At 34.3% G+C, this 15,826-nt stretch overlaps 1 long non-coding RNA gene across 2 annotated transcripts in view; it reads left to right on the top strand.

Moving 5' to 3' along the window:
* The first annotated feature begins 5,065 nt into the window (after nt 1-5,065).
* LOC137212191 (uncharacterized) overlaps nt 5,066-15,826 on the top strand; it is a 214,822-nt gene continuing 204,061 nt past the window's right edge. For both annotated transcript variants that reach the window (XR_010937390.1, XR_010937393.1), the window contains exon 1: nt 5,066-5,195. This is a non-coding gene — a long non-coding RNA (uncharacterized lncRNA). The remainder of the gene's footprint in view (nt 5,196-15,826) is intronic.

Raw genomic sequence — 15,826 nt, forward strand, 5'->3', positions numbered from 1 at the left:
AACCATTAAAAAAAATTGTTGAAGTGATAACCACTGTTAACACGTCATTAAAAAATTAAGTTAAAGTTAATAAAGTAGGAAAAACTTACACAATAAAAGACTTTTAAGTGATGTGCAGCAAATGAAAACCGTTACTAAGGAGTTTACACTTCTTCTGTTCATTCTTAAATCATTGCTTTTGCTTGCTAACTAAATTAAAGGCCTGTATCTGCTATTTAAAGAAAGATATATATGTATAGATCAAAGAAACAGAAAATGTGTGTCATTCAGAATTATTTTATTTGCAAGTTACTACAGGTTTGCAAATATACTTACAAAAACCTAATTTAACCAGCTTAAAGCATAACGGTGATTGATTGGCTTACACAAATAGAAAACCAAAAGTTAAGTCAGGTAAGAAGTTACCTGGCTGATGAAGGTTTTATAAAAGGCATAGTTTCTTTCCAGTTTTCCTCTCTGCCTTTCACCATGATTACTTCAGCAGTTAGCTGCTAAGAGCTTCTGTGGGCTAAAACTTTCTTGCTCAGGTCCAGTGGGAAGAGAATATTTCACTCCTGAAACCACAGTGAGGAGAGTGAAGAATTTTCTCTCCCAGATTCCCACTAAACATCTTCAAAATTAGCCATGGCTGAATTGGGTTATATAACAGTCCCTGAGGCCAAGTGTTTAATTGAGACCTTGGCACTGATTCTGAGATTGGAATGAATGTCACTGAAATAGCTTTGTTTCAAACGAGAGGAGAGATACCAAGGGATATCCCCAAGGTATAGTTAGCCTGGCAGATGTGGGATGAATGCTGGACAGCAAAATTGTGTGCCTGCTACAAAGGTTTAGTCTCTTTTGGGTACTTTGGCTTGTATGTCCTTACTCATTGCCAATCATAAGGTAAAATTGTAGTTCCTGTCTTGCTAGTTGTTTGGCATAGGGTGTCCAGCACTGTAGCTTGCTAATCGTTGAGTGGAGCTGGGTCTTAGTGTTGAGATGGAGATCTCTGGGAGAGCTTTCGCCATTTGATATTACATGGAGCTGGGAAGTCTCTGGTGGACAAATGTCCTGAACTCGGCTCTCCCACCTCAGAGGCTCAGGTCTGACACCCGGCCAGAGCACCAAGACCCTGTCAGCCACACGGTAGTCTGTGGTATTGGACCAGGCAGGCAGTTAACTTCTCTGTGCCTCAGCTTTCCTTTCGTGCAGCACGTCCTTGCTCTAGAGGCCCAGTCAAGGGCAAGGGAAGGGCTGTTGCTCACAGGCTGTGCAGGGAGGAAGACTGTAAGGCTGGCGCAGGACGGTGGCACAGGACCGAACTTGCATATATATTTATAATTGTTATATCTTCTTCTTGGATAGATGCCTTGATCATTGTGTAGTGTCCTTCCTTGTTTCTTGTAACATTCTTTGTTTTAAAGTCTACTTTATCTGATATGAGTATTGCTACTCCAGCTTTCTTTTGATTTCCATTTGCATGGATTATCTTTTTCCATCCCTTCACTTTCAGTCTGTATGTGTCCCTAGGTCTGAAGTGGGTCTCTTGTAGACAGCATATAGATGGGTTTTGTTTTTGTATCCATTCACCATGCCTGTGTCTTTTGGTTGGAGCATTTAATCCATTCACATTTAAGGTAATTATCGATACGTATGCTCCTATGACCATTTTCTTGATTATTTTGGGTTTGTTATTGTAGTCTTTTCCTTCTTGTGTTTCCCACTTAGAGAAGTTCCTTTAGCATTTGTTGTAGAGCTGGTTTGGTGGTGGCGAATTCTCTTAGCTTTTGCTTGTCTGTAGAGCTTTTGATTTCTCTGTCAAATCTGAATGAGATCCTTGCCAGGCAGAGTATCTTTGTTGTAGGTTCTTCCATCACTTTAAAATATCGTGCCACTCTTTTCTGGCTTGTAGAGTTTCTGCTGAGAAATCAGCTGTTAACGCTGTGGCAGTTCCCTTGTAAGTTACTTGTTGTTTTTCCCCTTTTGCTTTCAGTAATTTTTCTTTGTCTTTAATTTTTGTCAATTTGATTGCTTTGTGTCTTGTGTGTTTCTCCTTGGGTTTTATCCTGCTTGGGACTCTCTGTGCTTCCTGGACTTGGGTGACTATTTCCTTGGGTCAGCAGGTTAAACCTACAGTCTGCTCTTTACTCTGTGCCATGCATAAATTTATCCTGTCAGAAAAAAAATCTTTAAAATTAATAGCACGACCTATCATTTAAATTAAGAGAACGCTTTAACAATCCTTGCAATATAGACCACTTTTTTTCCCCGATTAGCTAAAAGAGGAAAAATTTGTCTGGCTGATTGGTTCATTAACTGCTTCATAATTGGCTTTTCAAAGAACTTGGTTGTCCTAGATCTCTATAGATATTTATTAGGTTTTTACATATTACTATCACTTTCTGTGCTTCTGTACCCTTAGAGGTAGCCAGGGGTAATTTTATATTTGAGAACTGAATTCCCTCTAACCAAACCAGTTAAAATTATAAAGAAATTCTCTAGGCCAGTATAAAGGCATCCAGTTCGATACATTTATTTTTTTCCCTTTTGTCAGGAAATGCAGTCTGTGACTACTCTGGTCCTAGTTCAAAAGAGTAAGCAGAAACCCCAGAGTTTTTTGATTTGGGGAGATTTCAGTCATAATTCCAATTCCGTTCCTCAGCATGTGTTTACACCTTTGTATACTGCCTGACAATTTTGAGATTTCAGTTAGTGTTGTAATCATTTCATTAATATTTTCTGTATTCAGTTTCATTCAAAGTTCTCCATAACTGTAATTTTTCTCTAATTCATTTATATTATTGTTTACTTTTCATTTCTCTCTTTTCCTTGATGTCGTTTACCTGTTTTGTAGTTGATTTAAAAGATCCACCCATTGTTTTGTATTTTTTGATAGCTTCATTTTTTTGCCATTAATTTCCACTTTCATCTGTATTAATTTGATCTGCTTTCTTTCATCTTGTTGTATTCTTCATCTTCTGTCTTGTTAAATAAAATTAAATATTTAAATTATTTAATTTTGGGCCTTACTCATAAATCCAATAGTTTATTTATAAGAACATAATTGCTATGTGTTAGAAACTATATAAAATTCAATTAATTAAAAGTAAAAAATCAGTTGAGACATAATTGAATAAATAAAAAATTGAATAGCACTTTTTCTTCCTTAAATCACATATCCAGAAATTAAGAATATTATTTGGTGCTTATTTTGCATATATATACATATATGTATAAATAAATTAGATACCTAAATTTGTACAATTTCTGATACAATAATAGCTGATATTTTGTAGTGCTTACTGTTGGTTTTTTTAAAATTAATTAATTTATTTATTTTGGGCTCCATTGGGTCTTTCTTGCTGCGTTCGGGCTTTCTCTAGCTGTAGAGAGCAGGGGCGACTCTTTGTTGCAGTGCATGGGTTTCTCATTGAGATGGCTTCTCTTGTTGTGCAGCACAGGCTCTAGACGCACAGGCTTCAGTAGTTGTGGCTCGCAGGCTCTAGAGCACAAGCTCAGCAGCTGTGGCGCACGGGCTTAGTTGCTCCACGGCATGTGGGATTTTCCTGGACCAGGGCTTGAACCTGTGTCCTCTGCATTGGCAGGTGGTTTCTTAACCTCTGCGCTAGCAGGGCAGCCCACTTACTGTGTTTTTATGTTACTATTTTTTTTTAATTTTATTATATTTGAGACTCCTTTTTTTTTTTAATAAATTTATTTGTTTGTTTTATTTTTGGCTGTGTTGGGTCTTCATTGCTGTGCACGGGCTTTCTCCAGTTGCAAAGAGCAGGGGCTACTGTTCGTTGCAGTGTGCAGGGTTCTCATTGTAGTGGCTTCTCTTGTTGCAGAGCATGGGCTCTAGGCGTGGGCTTCAGTAGCTGTGGCGCATGGGCTAAGTTGCTCTGTGGCGTGTGGGATCTTCTCGGACCAGGGATCTATCCCGTGTCCCCTGCATTGGCAGGTGGATTCTTAACCACTGCGCCACCAGGGAAGTCCCTGGGACTCCTATTTAATGTGGATCTATAAACATCAACCTCATGAATTTGCTTGTATATGTACTAACATGTCATATTTGTGAATGTTTAGGTTGTTTCAGTTATTTTGTCATTGCAAAAATGTTTCAATAAATATTCTCAAGCTTCATACAGTATTTTATATCTGCCCTGTCAAATATGGTAGCCACTGGCATATGTAGCCTTTTAAATTGAAATATGTTTCTTATAAAATAAAACTAAGAGTTCAGGTTCTCAGCACAGGAGCTAAGTTTCAAGTGCTCAGTAACCACATCTTGCTAGAGGCCATGATATCAGACAGACAAGACATAGAACATTTCCACCAACTGAAAGTTCTGTTGGCCAGTTCTGATTACACATTTCTAGCAGGTATTAATATTGGAAAGGTTTTGAGAACTAAGGTTTCATGTTTAAGTGTTTGTACATTTGAAATTTGCATGCAGCCAAATAAAGATGATTGTAGAATTTAGCTGTCACACTACAATGCATGAAATTATCTAATTTTCCATGTTTCATCAACAGTGGATATTACCTTTTAAAAACATTTTTTCTCAAAATAATAGGAAAAATAGTTTCTTGTTACTATTATAGTTTTTATTAATGTGATTATCAGTGAGTTCATCACTCATATTTGTTGAAATTTGCATTTCTGATTCTTTAAATTTGTTGTTATCTCTTTAAATATTCTATTGAATATCCTTTTATACACAGAGATTAATAAATTATGAGGCATGCATTTACCTTTTTGATTCTAGTCACATCTGTGTACATTTTCAGTATTTTTATCTAGAACCAGCAGTAAGTTTATTTGTTATTATGCCATTTCTCAGTTTCCCTTGCTTCACAGTATTTTTTTCATAATACCCATGTTGTTGCTTTTCTTCACATTCATCCGCTATATGGGAAGGTCTATACAGCTCTTGTCTTAATAGGTAAGATGAAGGAATTGACCTTGAATTTCACTTCCTGTTAACTGGCACCATTTCCAGATTCTATTTTCAAATCTGTAACAGAAGGGAAGGTTGGTGTGCAGTTCCTAGTCCAATTCCCTATTTCTGGCAATTCTTCATCTTCTGGCCGTGCTCTACTTTGATTAAGTGTTTTTCCCAACATTGTTTCCAGGTTTTCTGGTATCAAGCCAAAGAACTGAGCCAATGTTGTACACTGAGGACTGCACTCGTCAGCCAGCACTGCGACCAGGTAATGTTTTCTTTGCCCTTACTTAACAGCAATTTACCTGTGCGAGGTACCACTCTCCTCACAATGCACTTTGCCGTCACCTGTTTTTTCCTGTGTTCTTCCAGTTATTAGCAGTGATTTGAAATCTCCGTCTCAGGGAACAGCTCCAAACCAGTGTTTCAGAGAGGTCTCCTCTTGTCAGAGAGTCTGTGTCTCAGTTAGTTGATCAGTGGTGGTAGAATTATGGAACAGCTTAACGCTTCTAAAATAGGCTTTTAGAAGTTTAGGGATTTAATCTATGCGTTAAAGCCTGGCTCTATGTCTTTCTGCTTTTCCTCCATCTAACTCTTAACTATCTCATATTAGTGTCAATTCATACAAGACACCAATATTAGGTTATCTGTCAGAATTACTATAGAAGGCTGCTAAGGGTTTTAAAAATATTTCACTGTATCTCCATCAGTATTTAATGAATAGTTGTGGAAGGCTCCCTTGGGGCCTGCAAACCAGCTGTCATTTTGAACCAGAAATCTCTGATCATAAAATTTCAAAAATAATATCTTTTACTATAGCTGACAGTAAATTCTTAGCACGGAAGCTGTTCTGTGTGGCAGAGATTCATTTTAAAATGCATTTGATGTGTCAAAATTCCTCTTCAATTACGTAAATTGAGGGATTGAAGTACGTTAATTTCAAGGATTCCTGTAAAAAAGAGCCATATAAGAGAATTCCTTAGTGAAAAAAGCAAGTTTCTAAGAACATCTCTTTTAAAAACTAAGTGAATTAGTGGGACATGCATATATTCTATAGATGCTCCTTACATTTGTTTAAATAAAATATTTTAAATACAATGTCTTACATTATTATCTGCACATAATCTTTTGTGGTACCAAAATTATTAATCAATTGATGGCTCAGTTTCAAACTACAATCCTCTACTTGCCGAAATATGTCTGTGTTTAAGGAACTCAACAATAAACAGAAGTCACATATTTTATTACCCTGTAGAATATATTTTAAAAATTCTCAGGTGTGTTGTGCAAATCTGGTTTTCAAAAGCATTTTTTTTTTTTTTTTTTGCTACGCGGGCCTCTCACTGTTGTGGCCTCTCCCGTTGCAGAGCACAGGCTCCGGACGCGCAGGCTCAGCAGCCATGGCTCACGGGCCAAGCCGCTCCGTGGCATGTGGGTTCCTCCCGGACCGGGGCACGAACCCGTGTCCCCTGCATCGGCAGGCAGACCCTCAACCACTGCGCCAGCAGGGAAGCCCCAAAAGCACTTTTAACAGTAGGCAAAGTGTATTGTTTCGAGGAGAAAAAGAACATAGCTCTCTACTTCAGAACATGGTTTATGAAGTATAAGGTTTTTTCCTCCATAAAAATAGTATCAGCCTTTCTTGTGCAAAATGTCTAGATGTTGCAGCCCTGAAAAAAATCAAGAATACAACTCTTCTGATAGAAAATACTCGTTCTGTTTTTCACTACAGTGACAATGGCAAATGACTGAGGGAAACTGCCATCTCTTATAGTCAAACTTTTTCCATATTTTTGTACTTAGAATGTGATATGTTTATAATTCGTATTAAATTGTACTTTTTAATAAAAATTAAAGCAGTATATAAAATTAACATGTGGTAGAAAATAATTATAGCTGTCATATTTTTAATCTGTACCAGAAACTGTAGGAAGAAATCTTAATAAATTATCTTATATATTTTTCTCAAACATCCTGCAGAGGAAGAGATTTATAGCCCTGTTTTGTTTTTTGGATGTGGTATCTTTGTGTCAGATAACTGTTGAGTGACTTATCAGGACCACAGAACAATGGACTATATTCCATAAGCTTAGTCCTCAAAAGACATTGGCTGTTGGAATCCCTACAGTTAAGTCCCTTAAAAACTTACAGACACGCTATAAAAGATATATGGAATACTGTTAAAAATAAAAGTCTAGTTCACAGTGATTTACTCTATATCAAATGTTTTTTACAGAAATTATTGTAGTTTTATTCTTCAATATTATACAAATTTTCAAAGTTCCCTTTTCTTTGTACTTAGATGCTTATATATACAATTTGATCATTTGTCTTCTAGAGTAAGTAAATATTATGGAAAATTTCCAAAGTCAGTGGTGAAATTGTGACATTAGTCTGTATAAAATAATAGGTTCTACTTGGGTTAATAATTGCATGGGTCCACTCCAGTGATATGTAAACCTATAATTTTATGTCTAAAAATTAGTTATGGATATCATTCAGGTTTACAGTCCAACCGGGGACATTTAGAGTTGTGACTCCAAATCAGCCAACAAGCTATCAAAAGTAGGTATCTTTAAGTATGGTTGTATTTCAACACATTTCTCATTATGTGGTCTATAATACAATGATACTTATAGATTTTTTAAAAAAAAATTTTACTCAAAATAATAAGTTCCATTTATTGAGTTTTTTGTTCTCAGTGCTGATCAAGTTTCTCTAGTTTAACAACTATATATACAATTTTATGCAAATGAGGAACATTACAAATTACTTTGTGTAATGGTAGCTCCTATAGGATGTTAACCTGGAAATCTCAGTGTGTTAACATAAGAAATGTTTATTTTTATGCAATGATAATTTCTTTTCCTTCACTTAATTAAATCCACTTTTTTTTTTTTTAAACCTATAAGGTACTTTATGGCTCTCTGCTGACTCCATTTACACGTTCTTCCCTATCTAGATTCACTTTCAATATGCACTTACACATTTTCTTCTAGCCCAGCAGCAGGTAATATCCCAAACTTGGATCAATGCAGTTTTCTGCCTTTAAAAACACACACATAGACACACATACACACACACACATACACACACACACACACACACACACACACACACACACACACGTTGATGAGTGCTGAAGAAAATAATGCAGTAATGCACCAGCACAGGTTGTAGTCATTATACATTCTTAGTACATCATGAAAGGGGTTCTTAACGCTTTCTGACACTGCAGTTGTTCCCTAATTAGCTCTTTACAATATTCTCCACAGTAGCTGTTTCAAATTCCTCAATTCCCTTGAAATTTTTAACCTGGTTACCTAGGATAAAATACGGAGATAGAGATAGAGACAGAGATAGATAGATAGGCATCTCAATTTTCCATTTAAAAATCTTAAAAACCTATTGCTTGAAAACCCTTAGTAATTGCAAAAGATAATGGCAGCTATTTTATGATAAAACCTTCTGTATAATGTTGAAATATGTCAACCTTTCTGGCTTAGTTTAGCCAAACCTTGTGAAAATGAAGAACATGAAACAATATGTCAATATTTATTGAGAATTCATTCTTTAACAGATATTGTTATAGATACCATAAGTATGTTAATGACTATAATTCAAAAACATTTTGAAATAAATGCTATTATTACATGCATTTGATAAATTTGGAAACATAATGGATAAGTTAGTCAAGGTCACACAACCAGGAAGTGGTGACAAAGATTCAAATCTTGCCCTAAAGATCACACTCTTAACTGCTATACAAATAGATTTTTCTTATCTTTTGGCTTTCCTGTCTTTGTTTATTGACTCTGTGGACTTTGATGCTCTTTTCTTAAACTAAACAATGCTTATGAAAATATTCATTTAAGGTACTTTTAAGTGCATTGAGGAATACATGGCTACATTAATTTAAAAAGGAGATCAATAAGCACAGTCTTATTGAATGTTGGTATATAGCTAGTATAAGGCTTATTTTTAATTTTCAACAACACCTTTAAAGACCATACTGGTTTGAGCTTTTCTGATAAAAATATTGATTTCTCTTCTATCAACATCAAATTCTCTCTTTCCACAGCACAAGTTTTCTATTTAATTATTTTCTGTGTTTTAATTTTGGCACATCATACAATTAATATTCCCTAAGTTCATAATCACTTCTCACACTAAATATCTTAATTTGTGTTCTCCCATGTCACAGAATGCCCTTTGCATATCTAAATCAAACTTTCCTTTACTGCTAGATTGAATATGACCTCCTATATGAAATATTATGCATGTGTTCATCTTATTTGTATCTTGTCTCTCAAACATTAAGGCACTTTAAGTCACCTCATTCAGATTAATATTTGTATTATCAGTTACTTGGATACTTTTATATTTCAAATAAAAAAATACTTAGCTCAAACTCTGATTTCTGTATTTCAATTACATATTTCAACATTTTATTCCTATTTAGTACATTAACTTTTACTTTTTTAAAAACAAACTTCTATATAGCATTCTATCATATTAACATATCAGAAGTTAGAGAATAGTTTATATCAGAAGTTAGAGAATAGTTTATATGTAAATTCAGTACCTCATATATAAATCAGCACAGTACTAGTATTCAGTAAATGTATTCATTGATTATTAATTGTTATATTTAACTACAATAAATATATATACATTTTGGATGCACATATTAGCTTACACTATTTCTAAAGAAGTATGTTTAATATAAAATGAGACTACCAGAATATTGATGTAATCAGTATTCCTTCTATGTACTTCACAAATTATGAGCATTTCTTTATTTTTCTTTTCTTTTTATTGTTTACTTTTTATATCTGACTTGCACCATGCTGGGAAATTCACCTGATATTAATGTTAATTCATTTTTCAAGGTTAAGAGAAGTAATAGCTTTCGTTATCTGTAGTAATCATGTAAATGCATTAAAGCACATAAAGAACACAAAAACTAAAATTTCTTATGAATGCCTTTTTTTTATTAAAAGCTTAGACTATTAAAAAAATAAATATCTGAATTAATAGAAGTCAGTGAAACTCTGCTCTGTGATTTTACCACTGTTAAGCTCCTTTCAGTCACATATACAAGCCAACTATAAAAATGACAAAAGATGAAATGCTTTGTTTACAAATCTGATGACGTGTTTCCATTATTGAGGTCACATAGAAGAGGTGTTTTGGCTGTCTGCCAGTGCCATGTGGGTACTTAATTCCATTTTTATTTGGATCTCTGTGACCTAGTCTTCACGGCTACATCAATGATAAACGAACATCTCATTTTAGTAACATATACTATAGTAACTGGTATCTGCAGTTTGGCACATTGCTAATTAAATATTGATTTGTTGAATGAACTCTAAGCCTTCAGTATTTTTCTAATTAGAATAATGACTTGTCCATATGCTCGCAGTTATGTTTCTCTTTAAAAAGTAAAAGACATATAGAAGTAGTTCAAAAGTGTAAATTATTAAGCATATTGTACTTCAAGGTATGGTTAATAAATTAGACATATTGTAATAGGTTCAGGCAAATTGCTTTTATTGCTTATAATAAAGAAAGATTTCATGCTTCTAATCCATTTTGGTAATGGCAAAATGCAGCATTTAATAGTAGTGGTACTGCCTTAGGATAATACATTTACTCAGGAGATTTTACTCCATTCTGAGTGAGAAGCTATCCAACTGGATTACTGTAGCTCGTATTAAAACTGAAAAGCCTTAAATGTCTAAAGACAAAATTATTTTTCATTTTAAATTGTTATAAATAAATCTCTGTCAGTTGAATTATCTCTAATCAGTATTGCATATAAACAGAATTCTTTATATAATGGAATCTCTTTAACACTCCCGAGTCTGGAAACTAGTTAAACATGAAGTCCATCATATATTAGAAAACATGAAAAAGGCATCAAATATGACAGCTTTGTAAGACTTTTTTTTTTTTTTTTTAACAGTAAGGGAGTTCTAGGACATAGAGTTTCATGGACACTTTTAATAGGTCTTGACCATGAATTGCCCTTTGAAGAATAAGATGAAGCTTAGGAAGCAAATGCTGATGTTGCAAAAAGACATAAAGTGATGACTGTGCTTTTAACGATTTTCCCAGAGGTTATCACTTTTTTTTTTTAAATCCACAAAATTATTTGAAGTACTGTTCTTCTTCCTCTCTTTTTTTCCTTCTTTTTAAACTCTCTTTACATAACTTTCTTCTTCTTAATTTGTTAGTTTGGTTGCAAATGTTTCTTAAATATAGAGTAGATTTACAAATATTTATGAATGATATGGGATGTAGAGAACAAAATGCAAAGGCGCTATCTTAAGAAATAGAATGTAATTGTTATCTTTGAAATATCACTTACATCTCCCTTCCTGACCCCATCCCTTTCCCAGCCCCACAGTAGAAAACATTATTCAAATTTTATGTTTATAATCTCATTGCTTTTCTTTATTTTTCCCCATGTATGCTGGTTTCCGTGGTCATATATTGTTTAGTTTGGTATTTTTTTAAACTATATATAGCATAGGTATTTTTCTGTGATTGATTTTTCACTCAGTGTTTTATCCCAATTTAGCATACCTAAAAAGAACTATTCATGTTTGCCTTTTTTTTTTTTTTTTAACTTCTGGGTAGTATTCCATTTTATGAACATAACACAATTTATCTATTTTACTCTTGAATAACACATATTTCCTTCAGTTGGGCCATGAGAAACAAAACCACAATAAATATTATTTTACAATGATTTTTTTTTTCTTTTGAACATAAGAGCGTTTTTTGAGTGCATAAAAAGTAATATTTCTGGATCATAAATATTGAAGAAGAAAACCCAAGCCAAAGTGGTTAGCTCACCCCTTTATTAAGAACACTGCAAGGTAAAAACAGCTTTAGAATACTGCTGTGTCAGACAGCATGTGTTCTGAAGAATTTGTAGGTTAGACAAGCTAAGGTCATAATCAGGTTGATTTTATGGCTTGCTCACTCTTCAAAATCTCGGGAATTACGGGTAATTCAGGTTGTATTTGTCATGTGATAGGATGATGGGCTTTCAAGGCAGGAATTAAGGTTTTATCAGGTATTAGTTTCTAGGATTAGCAAGAGGGGTTAGGAACAACAGTGTGGAACAATGTTTAACTGAGATTGGTCAAAAAAAAAAAATCGGTCCTTCAGCATTCCTCAGTGTTTAGCTGAAACACTTTAGGTTTCAGCTAAACATTTTAGGTTTCAGGTAGAGCTTTACCTCAATGTTTCTGAAAAATCCCAAATTATTTCCAGAAGTGATTATTCCAATTAAATTCCAATAAAAATATATGTGATCCTATTTCCACACCCTACCAATACTTGATATTTTCTGGTTTTGTTTGCATTTCCCAGACTATTGATTAGGTTTTTTATCTCCTCAAATATTTATCAGCCATTCTTTTGTTCTTTTTAGCTATTTTAGTGTTTCTCTTGTTTTGCTTTTGCATAGTCAGTATTTCTTATTGCTCCAAAGAAGGACTTTCTATGTTCTGATTTGTTGTTTTTTATTATCTGTCAGGATATCTATGTCTTTATCTATTGTCTATCAATCAATCTATCATCCATTTATCTAACCTGTCTAATCTATCTATATAATGTTATCTCACATTTTAGTGGCCTGATCCTTAATTTCCATTATTGTATCTTTATATGAACAAGGGTTAGTTATTTAGCTGTGATCAAATGTTGTCAATCTTACCATTTGTAGTCGATATTTTATATCTTAGAAGTATTTCCCTATCTTGATTCATGATATTATTCTATTTTGCCTTTTACAATTTTATTGTAATTTATTCTTTCATATTAATGATTTAGTTATTTGGGATTAAAATTTTATGGATAGGGAAAAGGATGGCATACAATTCCCTGTTTTATCAAATAGGTATAAGCAGTTGACATTAATCCATTCGTTAAGAAACATTTCCCCCCATTCTGCAATGCCAATTTGTCATAAAACAATGTTCCATATGTTTAGTTCTGTTTCTGTTCTTCTAATATCATTCATAGTTCTGTTGACTATACAGCATTGTTTAATTTTCTAATCTTTGACATCTAGTAAGGCAAGTTATTTCATCCTGCATGTGCTAAATCCATAGTTATCAGCTAAGAATGATTACCCCTCCCCCCAATCTCAGGACGTTTTCCAACATCTGGAGATATTTTGGTTGTCACCTGGGGAGGGTGTGCTACTGGCATCTAATGGTTAGAGGCCAGGAGTGTTGCTAAACACCCTGCACTGCACAGGGTTACCACACTTCCCCCAGCAAAGAATTGTCTGGTCCAAAATGTTAGTATGGCCAAGGTTGTAAAACCCTGAACTAAATGGATGACGCATTGGGATGTCTTTCTGAAAAGGGAATTGTATGGTCCATGTGTGCAGTAGGATTCAATACAGAAATGTTTACTTCCTTCTTTATCTCATTTTATTCTCTTAGTTGTCTTCTTGCTTTTCTTCAATGCCCTTTATTAAATTTCCATTAGTCTATTCTGTCTTGCAATTTAATTTAGTCTTTATTAGTGAGAGTTCCGTATTTTTTTTCCTGAGTGCCTTGAGAGGTAATACAGAGTCTGAAAAAGGAAGATCACAGTCTCTTTTCCTTTCACTTCTTTCTTGAGTTTAATCAACTTTTTTTTCATTTCTTCCTTATTTGATTTTGTTCCCTTTTTTTTCTGACTCAAGGTGATTTTCCCTATCCTGAGTATATATTTATATATAATTATATAGTATTGTATCTAAAGGAACTGAATAAGATTATTCAATTTGAGTGCAGTCTTTTGTTTTATGGTGATTTTATTCAGGGAGAAAGTTTCATTCCTTCAGGTATATTATGTTGCATTTAAAAAGATTGTTCATGGATTTATTTCATTTTGGTCAATTTTGGGTGGTATACAGGATACCCAGTTTAATGAAATTTACTTCTCACAGGGTAGCAAAATCCAGATTTTTTAGTGAATATGATTTTCTTTAAAGATAATAAAAGAGACTGTGTTCTCTGAATTATGGCTCTTTATTGTCATGAGAGACCTTATGTTTACCCCTTTTAATTATTTCCTTCTCAACCAACTAAATGTCAAAAAGTACCACTTCATCTATTTTCTTCTTTATAATGTCACAGAAACTATGCTTTTTAAAGATTGACACTTCAAATTAATAGATTATAATTTCATTCCATTTATATCAGTGTTTCTCAATTGGGAAGGGAGGGACAGTTTTGTCTCAAAAGGGGCATTGTACAAGGTCTAGAAACATTTTTTGGTTGTAAAAACCCCTGGGGGCAGGGGGGGAGGGGGCAGAATTTTGCTACTAATGTGTTCTACTTGGTAGAGGCCAGGGATGCTGCCAAACATTCTACAATGCACAGCCAGCCCCCACTTCCCCCCAAGAAAGAGTCATCTGGTTCCAAGTGTCAATCCATTCGGGTTGATTAGCCCTGACTTGTGGCATACACTTCTAGTACTTCCAGACTTAGGTCAGGTTTACTCTTCCTGGTAGTGGTTTTAGATCAAATGTATTACCTCCCCCTTTTCTGTTTCTCATGACCTTTTCCTCCACACACTTGCTCATCACAAACCCCTGCATTAGGGCAGGAACAAAGGTGGTACTTCCTAGGAATCATTGGTTTGCTTGGAGTTATTTTGAATTTGGGACATTTATTGTCTACAGATTATAATGAAAGCATCATTTTGTGTACCTGTGCTTGTCCCATTAATAGTTTGTAATGTTTTGGTGGAACTACAGAAAAGGTAGAATGAGACGAGACAGCCGCCATTTTCTTCAAATATCCAGAAGCCTTCCTCCAGGATCACCTTAAACTATATTTTTTTCTTTGATATTTTACAGACTACCTAGTGATTATGAATTTGGGTTGCAAATTCATGTTAGTGGAAATTGTGGCTTCAAATTTTTTAAGGAGATTTTTGTCTCCAGCCACTGCCAAATGGCAGGGTAGCAAATGTTTTCGCTGTCTTCAGTGGTTGAATAAGTCTATTTGTAGCTCACATTTCACTGAGAGTCCAGCTTTACCTGCTTGTATATTCTACTGACTGCATTTTAGTTACATTCTAATTTTCTTTTTCCTTTCCTCAACGCCAGGAGAGGCAAAGGGGTTTAAAAAGGGAAGTCCAGTTTTTCTAAGGGCTTGGCATATACCCTCATACAGAAGATGAGCCCTGAGGCTCTAACTACGTGTGTTCCTACTATTATTTCAAGCTTATCTTAATCACAGAATTCGAAACAGACCATTTCAAAGATATATATTTTTGTAGAAACGTTTATAGGACCAAAGAATATTTAGAAAATTCTTGTTTTTCTGGAAACAAAAGTATATCTTGTTATCGGGTTAAAAATAATTTTACCCGACTTCATTGATAGTCAACCAAGAAAGGCAAATAACTAGGTTTCCGGGAGAGGTTTTACTCCCATCTAAATCTTATCAATACATCACCTGTAACAAGTCATGCTGATAGTATTTACCTCTGATAGGATGTGATGAAAATGGCACTTTACACCTCTGGTCTTCCTCCTTGAAACACATAACTCCAGTCTAATCATGAGAAAAATATTGGAAAATATTTTGAAGAATAAGGGGCATTCTATAAAATACCTCACCAGTACTCCTCAATACTGTCAAGGTCATCAAAGACAAGGTAAATCTGAGAAGCTGTCACAGTTCAGAGGACCCTAAGGAGACATGACAACTAAACGATATTATCCTGGATGGGTTCTTGGAAGAGAAAAATCACATTGACTTAAAAAAAATAAAGAAATTTGAATCAAATATAGACTTTAATTAGTAATGTATCAATATTAGCTTATTAACTATATAAAATGTACCATGTAAGATGTAAATGTAAGATGTTAATAAT

The sequence above is a fragment of the Pseudorca crassidens genome, chromosome 2 (genome assembly GCF_039906515.1).
Source record: "Pseudorca crassidens isolate mPseCra1 chromosome 2, mPseCra1.hap1, whole genome shotgun sequence".
NCBI lineage: Eukaryota > Metazoa > Chordata > Mammalia > Artiodactyla > Delphinidae > Pseudorca > Pseudorca crassidens.